We start from the raw sequence: 14,063 nt of genomic DNA on the forward strand, positions 1-14,063 counted from the left end.
TAGGTGTTCGTGTCGCACATGAGCAAACAGTTCTGTTTGTTGAGAATCTTTGCTGAGACGTGGAGTGTTCATGGGACAGAGCCCGTGGTGTTCCTGGGAACCTTATACAATGAAATCTAGATGGTTTGCAGCTGCTTGGTAGTCTCTGAAGGATGTCATATGGCATGACGGGTATTGTCAGGTTTACATTAGCACTATCAACTCCTCTTTTTTTTTTTTTTTAAGTAAGAGTTAGGTACCTCCAGTTCAAAGGGGTGGTGAAGCTGGGATGGGCAGAGCTGAATCTCTTGACTGCATTTTGTTTTGAGAATAAAAAACATAGACCAGAAAATAAATGGAAGGAAAGTATTATTTGAGTTCTTCTATTGGAACTTTAAAAGAGATTTCCCTTTAAATTAGCATCTTTCCTCTCCTTTAGCTTTATCTGATGTACCATTCTCAGGTCAAAATAAAATCAGCGTACATTCAAAATACTCAGTAAACACACTAAAAACGGTTGTTTTGGAGCGAGGAAGGGGAATGGGACTGGAGTTCCCTAAAAGGGAACCCTAATTAATTAGAATTATTTTGTCAGCAGTGATTTTAAATTGTATTGCAGATTTTACTGTACAGAAATCGACTTGAATTTCAAGTCTGTTCACGTCTGTATCTTAGACTATCTCTTGAAGTTTCCCCCAAATTCATTATATGAAACTTCATGTTGACTAGATTGCAGTATGGTAGAAGGGTTGAACTGAGTGACCTCTAGTTCTCATCTGCCTTCAAAATTCTGTGATTCCATGATTGAAGGGCATATTTAAGAAATATCATTGAATCCTCGGGGGCAGCAGTGTGGAGTAAACTAGGTCACAAACTAAGCTTTTGTCCGATCACTTCGGGCCTGTCTCAGTTACAGCTATAGAAATGTTGGGATTGGACCTTCCTGTTTCCCTCCAAGGGAAGTTTCTTGGATCTTTCTATTTAAAATAGATAGTTATTATTTATGGTATTATTTGTCCCAGGAATATCTGCTCTGTGAATACTAAATAACTGCAAAAGGAAGTGTGTATTGACACTTCCTGTGGATCACTTTTGGGCAGACGCCTGTGTGTCTTCAGATGGGTATTCTTGCAGTCAACGTGCCTGGAGCAGAACTCTTTTTGCTGCTACGATATTTACTAGAAATACTTTGAGCACACCTGAGAGGGACAGGAAGTCTCTCTAGATAATGCAGGGTTGTTGTTGTTTTTTTACCTAGCACAATACAATTTTTAATGCAAGTGTGTTTTTAAATAACATTACAAAAAGTTAAATTACATTTATGTTTATATTTAAGTCATACCTGTGTAACTCGATTAAAGGAAAAAAGGGAAAGACTAGTATCCTTTACTTCTTAGAAAGAATGTTTTCCATTTAAAATTATGTAAGTGGCTGATGTTTGACTTCCTTTTTTTTATCAAATGACTTTGGACTAAATTGTTTTAGTGAGAGAGATTTTCTCTGTGTTGTAAGTTATTGCTGATGTGCAAGCAGCGAAAGGAGCCCTTTCTTACCTCAAAGCACAAGATGGAGCTGAGGGCCCTGGCCGGTTGGCTCAGTGGTAGAGCGTCGGCCTGGCGTGTGGAAGTCCCGGGTTCGATTCCCAGCCAGGGCACACAGGAGAGGCGCCCATCTGCTTCTCCACTCCTCCACCTCTCCTTCCTCTCTCTCTCTTCCCCTCCCGCAGCTGAGGCTCCATTGGAGCAAAGTTGGCCTGGACACTGGGGATGGCTCTATGGCCTCTGCCTCAGGCGCTGGAATGGCTATGGATGCAACAGAGCGACGCCCCAGATGGGCAGAGCATCGCCCCCTGGTGGGCGTGCCGGGTGGATCCCGGTTGGGCGCATGTGGGAGTCTGTCTGACTGCCTCCCCATTTCCAGCTTCAGAAAAAATACAAAAAAAAAAGATGGAGCTGAGGTTCCTCCACTGGGTTTTGGGTTTCATTAGCAGAACCCCTCTCTGATGAGACAGGCTAACCCCTAAAGTGTGTAGGCCACAGTTTACTCGGGCTAACCCAGGTTCCCCAACGGCGAGATATCCCCAGGGCTGGATGATCCCGACCTTCTATTTTCCAGCTCAGCGCTCTGTGGCTTGATGGAACTAATGAATCTGCCTGAAGTACCTGGCGGTTTCTTGTTGGTATTCCGGATGTAGCTGCTGGCAAGCATGTTTTTATACTCTTTCTGGAAGTGAAACTCCTTCTGCCTTAAATGTGCAATTTCCCCTGACTGAGAAGGTCAAAGGCACATTTATACAGTTAACAGAAGTATAAAAGAGGCATTCACAGCCTCCCTGCTAAGCCACCTGACTGGCCTAATGCCTACTCATTTTCCACCTCTACTTACGGAAACTGGAGAAATGCATGGTTGCACCATGGTCCCTGAATCAACAATCTTATGGCAAATGAGCATTATAATATAATACCCATATCATCCAATTAGCTACCTGGAAATTGGTAGGAGTAGGAAATGCTTCTCAGACTGTCCGAATTAAACATGTTAAAACTACTAAACTAAAACAAAATCTGCAGTGGAACACCATTGAAACTAGCACTTTACTTAGAAATGCTGTGACTGTTCAAGGCAGACTTCAGTGTGTCGACAGCGCGCCTTTATTAAATGCTTCCCTGTCACTTAGCTCTAACTCCGTGAGAGAGTCAACGTTTATTCAGCACTTACTGTATGGCAAGCTTTCTGTATTTAAAATACCTTCTAATAATTTACAGTAACCTTTAGAGATGTAGGGGTTGTTATCCTAATTTTTCAATGTGGAATGGAGGCTCAGAGAACCTCGGGAATTGGCCCACAGTTGGACGGGAGAAAATGGTGGATGGAGGCGGGGCCCTAAGATCAGTATGCTTTGCAGAACACCGTGCTGTTACCTGTATCCTGCTGTTTATGAGACCATGGAGAGAGAGAGAAAAAGGGAGCACATTGCATTACTTTTTCATTCATCCACATTTCATATTCCATTTTTTGATATGAACTTTGCACTTCACCAGATCTGCGTTTGGTCCATTCTAGCGTGCTTTCCAGTGGTAAAGCCTGGCTGATCCTGCGCTCGGGCCGTGACACCCTCCTGTCCTCCCTCCCGTCCCACTTGTCACCAGTGCTTCAGCTTCCAGTTTTGTTCATGTCCTGCATGAGCAGTCCCTTGTGCATTCTGACTTTTACAAACACTCTTTGCTTACCATTTTGACATTATACATTTGTTTATTATTAAGTAACTTTTGTGTGTGTGTATGTATATGTGATTACTCAAGTAAATCATCAGCTTCCAGAAAACAGCAACTCTTGTAAATACCTTTTGCAGTGTTAATACATAGTAGGTTGTTAGTGGTTTTTCAAACCATAAACGTTATGTTGTTGTCATCTCTGTGCTGTTGGCATATAGATAGGGGATAGGCAGCTTTTCAAGCATACTTTTCTGATTGGTTAATAAGTAATAGAAGAGGTCCGTGCCATACAGTGAATGCTGGCGTTGTCTCTCTGCCTGCTAGTGTTTTCTAGCACCTCACTGGGAAGTCCAAACAGATGGACAAATCTGGAATGACTCAGTCGTTGCTTTGGTTTACTCTTGGATATCTATCTATCTAGGGAACTCTTAAGACTTGTTTTGCTTTTTAGTACTTTGTTTAAGGTTTCTTAACTGAAAGGCTCTGGATTGTGAGGAAATGCAAAGGGGTGGGGAGGGAAGGTAATAAAGCCATACTTCAGATTTGCATATTCTTTTAAGAGATTTTCATTCTCTGTAGAGCTGAGATTTGTCATTTCTGTGAAAGATTAGTGCTTAGCCAAAAATGACTGTGAAATAGCTACGACTTAAGCTTTAATTATAAAGACAAGCAGGGTGAGTGATTTTAACAACTATTGTTTTTATTCATACTTTCTATTGTCACTGTCTTATAAAGTATGAATAAAGATAACACTTGTAAAAAGCATATATACAGGCCCTGGCCGGTTGGCTCAGCAGTAGAATGTGGGCCTGGCGTGTGGAAGTCCCACGTTTTTTGGGGGAGTTTTCTTTTTTTTTTTTTTTTACAGAGACAGAGAGAGTCAGAGAGAGGGATAGACAGACAGGAACAGAGAGATGAGAAGCATCAATCATTAGTTTTTCGTTGAGCGTTGCGACTTCTTAGTTGTTCATTGATTGCTTTCTCATATGTGTCTTGACCGTGGGCCTTTAGCAGACTGAGTAACCCCTTACTGGAGCCAGCGACCCTGGGTCCAAGCTGGTGAGCTTTTTGCTCAAACCAGATGAGCTCGCGCTCAAGCTGGCAACCTCGGGGTCTCGAACCTGGGTCCTTCCACATCTCAGTCCAACGCTCTATCCACTGCGCCACCACCTGGTCAGGCAGTCCCAGGTTTGATTCTCGGCCAGGGCACACAGGAGAAGCACCCATCTACTTTTCCACCCTTCCCCCTCTCCTTCCTCTCTTTCTCTGTCTTCCCCTCCCACAGCTAAGGCTGTATTGGAGCAAAGTTGGCCCAGGCTCTGAAGCCAGCTCCATGGCCTCTGCCTCAGGTGCTAGAATGGCTCTGGCCACAACGAAGCAATGCCCCAGATGGGCAGAGCATTGCCCCCCAGTGGGCATGCTGGGTGGATCCTGGTCAGGCGCATGCGTGAGTCTGTCTGCCTGCCTCCCCGCTTCTAACGTTGGGGGGAAAAAAAAGGCATATATACATACACACACACGTAATCTATATGTATATACATATATTTAATGTATATGTATATGTGTGTATGTGTGTATATATGTCTGTATATATGTGTGTATATATGCACATATATATCCCTGCAGTTATCTTTATCTATATGAAGATATTTTATTTCAGAAAATGATTTGACACGAGGTTAGACTATCAGCATATCATTTCTCGGAAAAATGTTCTCTGGCCTGTGGTGGATCACAGTGACCTGAGGCATGGAATCCATTGGCCAAAATTGCATGACAGCTGGCATACATTTTTAGTACTATATGATTGTGTAATTAACCCGATGATGCTATTGAGGAGATTGAAGGAATATTAGCGTGTACCTAGGGTGGGGGGGGGCTTATATACACAGGACAAGGAAGGCTTTAGTTAAGTAATGAGAATTTTTTTTACTGCAAATATGGAATGTTAAAGTTTTATCTGTAAACATGTGGTCTATAAAAGAGTGAATTGAGGAAAATAGGAATTGTATTCAAGTAAAGAAGTAGTTTTTATTTCTTTAAGAAGATAGAAAAACTCTTATGAAAACCTGCATTGTAAAGTGGAGATTGGAACACATAATTGTCAGGAAAATGGAGGCAGCTAGCGAAAGATTTAGTGAAAAATTGGGTATTAAGACTGTTATTTGTGACCTGGCCTTGTTTTGGCTCTCAGAGGTCACGCTGACTCTTAGATTAAAAATGCAACCTCTTTCAAAGCATAAGCCTGAATTGAAAGTAATAATTTTAAAATTTGCTTTCTTGGGTGCTCCATTTTGTTTTATTCAGTTGTAAAAGCATGAGTATTCTATTTTCAGGAGGATGAGGGAGAAAAAAAATTATTTCCCTTTTTCTAGCAGTTTGGTTATTTTCGTTGTTTCTGGCTTCATAAATGAAGAGGCATCCGCACCAGGCCATGTATCATGACCAGCAATTTTCTTTTATATGAATGTAATTGTTCCGTAGCAAATAATTGCAGTCCAGAATGAATTTTATTGAGCTAGATTAAATTAGGGTTATGTATGAAAATGAGTTAGTTAAAGCTTAATCTATTACCCAGAGAATTGATGGAAACATCGGAAAAGCAGTCATTCACGGGGACTTTAATATTCCTCCCTATAAGTGGGCAACGTGGGTTCCTGGAGGTCCTTCTGCACTGACTTGGTAGTTGTGACATCAGGGAGCAAAACACGCAGTGTTGGCACAGAGGGGAGTTTTCCATGATGTGACTTTAATGTTATACTGGACATTAACATTAATTGGGAGTCTGCCTCAGTGTAAGAAGTGGCACCTCACCTTTTTTAGTCTAATTAGCTTTTCAAAATATAGCACCCCAAAGGGCAATATGTGACAGAAAGCCAGTTGCTTTGGAATATTTCGGTGATTGCTTAGTTTAGAGCTTTAAGATAAAGCACCTAAAAAACCTATTGGTGGTAAAAGGCAAATAATAGATATGTAATGAATAGCTGTCCCACCTGCCGTGATGAAGTTTTTCCGAAGGAATGCCACACTGGGCCAGATCAGTCTTAGCGAGGTGTGCATCCTGTGGGACACAGAACCATGGGTGGGAGATCGGTGTTTCGTAAGGGAAAGAAACATGTTCTTAACGAGGCAGTGGGAACTGAGCCCTAGGGAGTCAGGAAGCCAAGGCCGTGTGTGGGTGAGAGTGGGGGTTGAGAGGAAGCCACAGCAGGACCCAGAGAGCACAGAGAAGCGTGAGTTGGCTCAGGTGAGAATCTGGCCTGGCTGTAGTCTAAGGACACATTCGAATCCCTCCCTACTTTACAGGGTTGTGTTCACACTTTAGGCATTGCCACCTGCCTCCTGACATGTCTCACAGCCATCCATTTCCATCAAGTCAAAATACTTCATGGAGTACTTGTAACTTAAATTGTGGAATAGCTATGTTGAAACACGCTTCTGAAGCTACTCATGTGGGCGTTTGTAAAATCCAGGTAAAATCTGGAGTCTCTAAGTTTGGGTAGCCAAGGGAGTCTGTCTCAACGAGGGTCTGTAGCCTTGAAATCACCTTTGCTCTGTGGCTGACTCTCTGGCTTCTCTCTCCTAGTCAGTGAGGTCCAAAACAATTTCCTTGTTACCCTAAGAGTTTTAAAACCCATACTGGCCGGTTGGCTCAGTGGTAGAGCATCGGCCTGGCGTGCAGAAGTCCCAGGTTCGATTCCCGGCTAAGGCACACAGGAGAAGCGCCCATCTGCTTCTCCACCCCTCCCCCTCTCCTTCCTCTCTGTCTCTCTCTTCCCCTCCCGCAGCCAAGGCTTCATTGGAGCAGGGTTTGCCCAGGCGCTGAGGATGGCTCCATGGCCTCTGCCCCAGGTGCTGGAGTGGCTCTGGTCGCAGCAGAGCGACGCCCCAGAGGGGCAGAGCATCGCCCCCTGGTGGGCAGAGCATCGCCCCTGGTGGGCGTGCCGGGTGGATCCCGGTCGGACGCATGCGGGAGTCTGTCTGACGGTCTCTCCCCGTTTCTAGCTTCAGAAAAATACAAAAAACAAAAAACAAAAAAAAAAAAACCATACTGGTCACCTCCTAGGCAACCTCTTTTCTCTTCCTCTCCACTCATCACAGGTAATAAATTATTGAACAGTAATCAAAGTAAAGTATAGTTATAGTCCATTTGAGGGGACCATTTGAGCCAACTTCTTCTTGTAGAAACAAATAATTATAAATGTATCTGAAGATTATAAGAGTATATTTTTGATCCTAAAAAAGGCTCAGTATATAGGATCTATTAGCATGTGCCATTTTTCAGACAACATGTATTCACTTCTTTTTTTTTTTTTGTATTCACTTCTTAGACTAAAAATTAAACCAGTCTTTAAACCAAAATAAGAATTAGACCCATACTGTCAAAATTATGGTAGAACTTCTTTTCCCAATTTTGACAGTATTAATTATATTGAATTTTTAGTTTATACCAATTTATTTACCTGATAATTTTCATAGTCAATTTCTACTTCACAATATTTATTCATCTATTTTTTAATATTTATTTTAATGATTCTTCCCTTTACTGGTTTTTATGGATTTATATGAAGAAAAATTATGCAAATGAGTGTATGACAGTGTACATAGCTTCTTACAGCAGCATTTTAAATTTTAGTTGCCTATTTCATGATAATTAAAAATAGACTTTTACATGTTTCCTTAGTAAAAACATAGTCATTTAATTTGAAAGTTTTTAGATAATTTATGAGTCCTTCAGAGTTAGCTTTAAAGATTTGAATTTATTCTTTCATTCATACCTTCGTTTTAAAAAATATGGATGAATGAGTAGTATCTTAATGAAGCTACCTGAGACCATTTAATATTTTATTAGATAAATTGTACCAATCGGACACAGGGATGTAAAGTACAGATAGGGAATATAGTCACTAATATTTTAATAACTATTAAATATTTTAATAACAGTATAAGTCTGTTTTGCTTGTTCATTTATTTTGGGGTTTTTTTTTTGTTTTCTTTTTTAGATTCAGTTGTTGATCAATATTAATTTATTGCCATTTTATTGTTCATATTTTTCCCTCCTTCTTCTTAAAGAAGACCCTTTAACATTTCTTGTAATGATGGTTTGATGGTGGCGAACCCCTTTAGCTTTATCTTGTCTGAGAAGCTCTTTATCTGTCCTTGGATTCTAAGTGATAGCTTTGCTGGGTAGAGTAATCTTGGCTGTAGGTCCTTGCTTTTTAACACTTTGAATATTTCATGCCACTCGCTTCTGGCCTGCAGAATTTCTGTTGAGGAATCATCTGACACTCTGCTTGGAGCTCCCTTGTAGGTAACTACTGACTGGTTTTCTCTTGCTGCTTTTAAGAGTCTCTCTTTGTCTTTAAACTTTTGCATTTGAATTACGATGTGTTTTGATGCGGGCCTTTTTGAGTTGATCTTGTTTGGGACTCTCTATGCTTCCTGGATGTGTATGTTTATTACCTTCACCAGGTTAGGGGAGTTTCTGTCATTATTTTTTCCAATAGGGTTTCAGTTTCTTGCTCGCTCTCATCTCCTGTCAGCACTTCCATGATTTCAGTGCTGGAACACTTGAAGTTGTCCCAGGGGCTCCTAAGACTATCCTCATTTTTTTTTTGAAATTTTTTTTTATGTTGTTGTTATTGTTCTAATTGGGTGTTTTTTGCTTTTTATAGTCACTGATTTGATTCTCAGCTTCATCTACTCTACAGTTGCTTCCCTGTAAATTCTTCATGTCAGTTAGTGTATCTTTCATTTCTGATTGGTTCTTTTTTTATGTTTTCTATCTCCATTTTTATGTTTCCTATCTCTTTCTTGAAGTCCTCACTGAGTTCATCCACTCTTCCTCTAAGTTCGCCGAGTGTCCTTATAACCAGTGTTTTGCACTCTGCATCGAGTAGATGGCTGGTCTCCATTTGGTTTAGTTTTTCTTCTGGCTTTTGTTCTGTTCTTCATTTGGAATATACTTCTTTGTCTCCTCATTTTGGCAGCCCCCCTGAGTTTGTCTCTATGTCCCCTGGGCTTGGTAGTGTGGCCTGATGTAGTATATGTGTCCTGTAGGGTCCAGTGGCACAGCATCCCCATTCACCCAAGCTGAGCCTCCAGGCACCACCACCTCCCACCCCGTGGATGGTGTACACCCTCCCGTTGTCATTGAGCCTTGATTGCTGTTGGCATGCCAATAGGAGGGATATCCCCCAGCCTTTTGGTTGCAGGGACTGGCTGCAACCACCCACCGTGGACGATCAACGGTGCAGGGGCCCACCCCATGGAGCAGGACATACTTTAGTAGGGTTCTGGTGCCCACCGAGTTTGTCTCGTGAGTGTGTTCCTTGTGGAAGTGGCTGGGCAGTGCTTCAGTAGGGTCCGAAGTTGTCCACTGGCTGTGCTGGCTCTGAGGCCTTCTGAGAGGTGCATGTCAAGGTCTGCTGCCACCTGTGCTTTGCCCAGGGCAGCTCTGCATGAGCTACAGAGCAGTCTGCAGATGGCTGCTACCTGTGTTGGACTTGGGAGGTGCCCAGGAGAGGCCCAGCTACAAACCAAGTGTGGCTGTCACTAGTGTTTGTGAGAGGTGCTTAGCGATAGGTACAGGGTACACAGAGGCCAGATGATGCTTGTTTGAGAGATTTTAGGAAAGTCTGAAGCATGAGCCAAGACAGGCTATTTGTATGGAAAAGCTACTAAAAATAGCTTGCGTGGACTCAGGGAATGATCAAGGTGGTGAACAGTTATAGCCAAGTTGACTGAGACTCAGATATGGTGCCTGCCTGCCGGCTCTGTGAGGGGAGGACTCAGAAAAGAAATCACGGCCTTTTGAGGCACTTCTTTCTGGGAGAAAGCTGCCCTTAGCTCTCAGTCCAATGCCAGACACCTTCGTTCCTTCTGGTGTGTCCCCGGTGCTTTTAGAGCCGCTGCCCCAGCGCTGGAGCTTGAGGGAGTGAGTCTTGAGTCAGTCCGTGTGCAGGCACTTTAGAAGGAACTGCCTGGGACTCCAGCAGGCCCCATCTCCCTCCGTCTCAATCCCTGCTGATGTTTACAGACAGAAGGGATGGGACTTCTCTTCCTGCTGCTGGAACCCGGGGCCGGGCAGCCTGGTGTGGGGTTGGGGCCCCACACTTGGCTGAGGTGTCCTCCCCAATGTTTATCTGTCCCTCCTGTCAGTCTGTGTGTGGCTTCTTCCTTATATCCTTAGCGGTAGGACTTATTTTCAGCTGCATTTCAGGTGGTTCTAAATGATGGTTGTTCTGTAGTTTACTTGTAATCCTGATGTGGCTGTGGGAGGATGCGAGTGCCACATTGGCCTATGCTGCCATCTTGACCAGAAGCCAATCACTACACATTGTTGATATTTAATGTGTAAGGGCCAGTTCTCCCATAGCATAGTGACTGAATAGGGGAAAAAAAAACTTGAGCCAAGCCATAGCATTACTAACAGTTTTGATAAAGCTGTAGTCTGGTAAGTGATGCCTGATTTCTAGAGTGTGTTATAGTGCACTGATGATAAAGAAATATATTGTCATAACCTGCAGGAGGGACAGGAAATTGTCTTTTAGATGAGTGTGAATTGAGCATCATTGACGCACCCTAGAACCTAAATTAATGTCTCACATGGAAACTGAAATAACTTAATTCTTAAAAATGATACAGTTTAGGTATATGTTTATATTTGCAGAATAATATAAAATGGTCCGTTTAATTTGTGTGGGTACCCTTTTACTAATTTTGATCCTCTTATATTTACTGCATCACTTATAGCTAGAAAGAAATTTTTATTACCAACTTTCCTCTGTGTATGCATTTCTCTGTTTCCTCGTTTTGTTGTTTTTTTAAAAAACTATCTCATTCCACTCATTATCTTTAAAACATTTAAAAGATTAATTATATTAATATCTGAACCACAGTTTATCTGGTTGGGTTGGACCAGTCATTTAAAATAATAGTGAAGATGCCAGTATAACGTCATGGTTTTTTTTTTCAGACGATTTGCCAGTAATTCTACACTTGATTTTAGTCAAAAAAAAAAAAAAAAAAAGAGAAGCGATTACCTGTAATTCTTTGTCTATGTAACTTTTATCTCAGAATTCCCACATAGTAATTTTAATAACTATCTTTTCTGTTGAAGTTGAAAAAAACACTTGAGTTCACTATTTTCTAAATAGTGTTAACATAGGAATTTTTCATAATTTGTCTGATTTTGATTGTTTGACTGTTAATTCACTTTGGGGGGATTATTTGGTGAAGGACACGTTAGCTTTGTTTGAAAGGCTTTCCGGGCGCACCATTGTAACTGCTTTGCTATGGACCTTTCACAGAATCCTGCTGCATCACGGAGGCTGGGAGTTCCGATGAGCCATTGAAATCACAATGGAAAGTCTTGACTTGACCGGTAAGAACAGCACTGCAGGTGCCGTTGTACTTTCCTCAAAGCAGGGAGGCGTGGGGGACTGAGTGCCATCAGAGCTGGCCTCAGCTCTTTCTTATCTGATGTATTCAGCTTCCTTATTGATTAGGGAACTGTGACCATAATTGTGTGTTTTTTTTTCTTGTCCATTTTATTGTTTTTTTAAAGTGACATTTTAATCTCCGTCATCAAGTAAGCTAAATTTTTCTTTAAAATCATGAATTTATATGTTAACTTTTTCAAAGTCTCTAATTTATTTCTCCACAGTAATGGGCTGTTGGTGAAAAGTCAGATTAGTTTATTCAAGACCCAAATATCTAGAGGTTACATCACTAAATATTAAATTGATCTCTTCCCCAGAAACTACTTTTTGTACTGCCTTAGGCTTTAATTGAAAAAAATGAATCAGTATCAAAGCACTGTGGAGGATTCTTTTTTACCTTTTAAAAATAATAGAGGTCTGTATAGCAATATCCTGAGACTGTTTTGAATATGAAAACCACACGATGAATAAAAATTTGAGATTGTAAAATAGATACATGTGACAATCATATGAAACTACAACTTACACATACTACAGCTGTCCTCTTGTACATAAATTGTTTTCAAAGTTATTTCTTTAGGGCAAAGTTTTTAATGGTTTAAAATATAGCAATAATATAATATCTGAATAATTGAAAATTAATCTTAAATCTTTTCTGTTTTTTGTTTTGTTTTTCTTTTTGTTGTTTTGTGTGTGTGTGTGAGAGAGAGAGGAGGGGCGATAGAGAGATAAATTTCCCCATGCACCCTGACCAGGATGCACCCAGCAACCCCCATTGGGCCAATGCTCGAATCAACCTAGCTATTCTTAGTGCCTGGGGCTGACACTCAAACCAATTAAGCCACTGGCTGGCTGTGGGAGGGAAGAGAGAAAGAAAAGAGACAGGGAGGGGAAAAGAAGCATATGGTCACTTCTTATGCATGCTCTGACCAGAGATTGAACCCAGGACATCCACATGCTGGTCTGATGCTCTATGCATTGAGCCAACTGGCAGGGCAATCTTTTCTGTTTTTAAGTATTTTTATTGTTAGTTTCTTAAACCTGTCTAGACTATCTCTCTAGATCTTCTTGTTTTAGTAACTATATGACTGAATGTTGTTTTTATGATGTGAGCATAAATACAAAGCCTCGGAACCATTCTTTTCAATATCATTGTGTAGGATTGTACACTCAGTGTATATAATTTAGCTGGAAAGTATATTTACTGGGATTTTTAACACCCAACAAAATCTTAATACCGACGAAAAGATTGGATTTTAGTTACATTCTTCCTCCTTTCTGGACTATCCTTTAAAGCAAAACTCAGAAAAATACATTCTGGATTTAGGAATGCCAGTTAACATAGAGTTGATTATGGTTTTACTAGATCAGCAAAATAGAGTATAGAATATTTGAATATTGATACTGAAATGTCAAATAAGGGAGTTGAAAGGAGTGAGAGTTAAAGAAAATTCAGTTTTTACCAGTAGTCTGAATTTGCTAAACATGAATACATACATAAAAAGTAAAGCAGAACGCTCCCTGACCTGTTCAGAAAACTGAATCTTTAATCAACATTATGATGGTCTTGACTTTTAAGTAGCCATTTGATCTATGATTTCTGAATGTTATTCAGATTATTATTATTATTATTTAAGATTTTATTTATTGACTGATCTGTGGCAGTGCAGTGGATAAAGTATTGACCTGGAACGCTGAGGTCACTGGTTTGAATCCCAGGCTTGCCCGGTCAAGGCACATACGAGAAGCAACTACTATGAGTTAATGCTTCCCTCTTTCTCTCTCTCTCTTTCTCTCACTTCTCTTTCTAAAAATCAATAAACAAAATTTAAATAAATAAAAATTAAAGATTTTATTTATTCATTCTTAGAGAGAGAGGTAAAAGAGAGAAAGACAGGGGGAGGGGAGCAGGAAGCATCAACTCATAGTTGCTTCTCGTATGTGCCTTGACCGGGCAAGCCTGGGGTTTTGAACTGGTGACCTCAGTGTTCCAGGTCATCGCTTTATCCACTGTGCCACCACAGGTCAGGCCAGATTATTTCAATAAAACCTTTTTTATTGATTCTGAACAGAAATTGACAAAATTCAAATTGCTGATAAACTTTAAGGTCAATTAAAGGTAACTAACACTGTATGCTTCTAGCTTGCATATATATTCATTTCAAATGCAGTAGTAACTAAGAAATAGAAAAAGTGACATTCAAAACCAGGGATAATTTAGGAAACTAATCTTGGAAAGTGTTTCATGGTAAAAGATTGCCAGGGTCCTGTAAATCTAAGAAATAGGTGTTATCATTCAGCTGAGGCAAAGTTATGTTTTACAACCCAAAGAGTTCCCAAATTCTAGAGTTCGCAGCAGTAAAAGTTTCTCACTCGGGTTTATGTTCCTGCTGACTCTGTTGCCACTCTGTTTCATGTCCTCTTC

At 40.8% G+C, this 14,063-nt stretch overlaps 1 protein-coding gene across 11 annotated transcripts in view; it reads left to right on the top strand.

The window, feature by feature from the left end:
- The window catches only part of BBX (BBX high mobility group box domain containing), a 297,900-nt gene that overhangs the window by 122,373 nt on the left and 161,464 nt on the right, over positions 1–14,063 (top strand). For all 11 annotated transcript variants that reach the window (XM_066241808.1, XM_066241809.1, XM_066241811.1 and 8 more), the window contains exon 3: positions 11,507–11,580. The gene's annotated coding sequence lies outside the window, so the exon portion shown is untranslated. The remainder of the gene's footprint in view (positions 1–11,506; positions 11,581–14,063) is intronic.

The sequence above is a fragment of the Saccopteryx bilineata genome, chromosome 8 (assembly GCF_036850765.1).
Source record: "Saccopteryx bilineata isolate mSacBil1 chromosome 8, mSacBil1_pri_phased_curated, whole genome shotgun sequence".
Taxonomy (NCBI): domain Eukaryota; kingdom Metazoa; phylum Chordata; class Mammalia; order Chiroptera; family Emballonuridae; genus Saccopteryx; species Saccopteryx bilineata.